Here is a 248-nt window from a genome sequence, read left to right on the forward strand (position 1 = left end):
GCACATCACGACGAGAGACATGCTTGGATGGGATGGGCTCCACCTTTCCCCTAAAGGTAAGCGTGTATTTTCTTCTAGGTTGGAGGACCTCCTCCGGTAGGCTTTAAACTAGGCTCGTCGGGGGAAGGGGAAGACTAGGGTGGAGGAATCATCGGACTGCCAGAACAAGCAATGCCCACAAGTACAGCCCAGCCTAGACCAAGGAGCGAAACATATACACAGGTAAGCAACAGGGGCCAGGGCAATGC

At 54.0% G+C, this 248-nt stretch overlaps 1 long non-coding RNA gene across 1 annotated transcript in view; it reads left to right on the top strand.

Annotated features, from left to right (window-relative positions):
• The first annotated feature begins 6 nt into the window (after window positions 1–6).
• LOC109299836 overlaps window positions 7–248 on the top strand; it is a 15,196-nt gene continuing 14,954 nt past the window's right edge. Inside the window, exon 1 of the long non-coding RNA XR_002098012.1 lies at window positions 7–139. This is a non-coding gene — a long non-coding RNA (uncharacterized LOC109299836). The remainder of the gene's footprint in view (window positions 140–248) is intronic.

The sequence above is a fragment of the Gavialis gangeticus genome, unplaced genomic scaffold (genome assembly GCF_001723915.1).
Source record: "Gavialis gangeticus isolate Ggan-Ray unplaced genomic scaffold, GavGan_comp1, whole genome shotgun sequence".
Classification (NCBI taxonomy): Eukaryota; Metazoa; Chordata; order Crocodylia; family Gavialidae; genus Gavialis; species Gavialis gangeticus.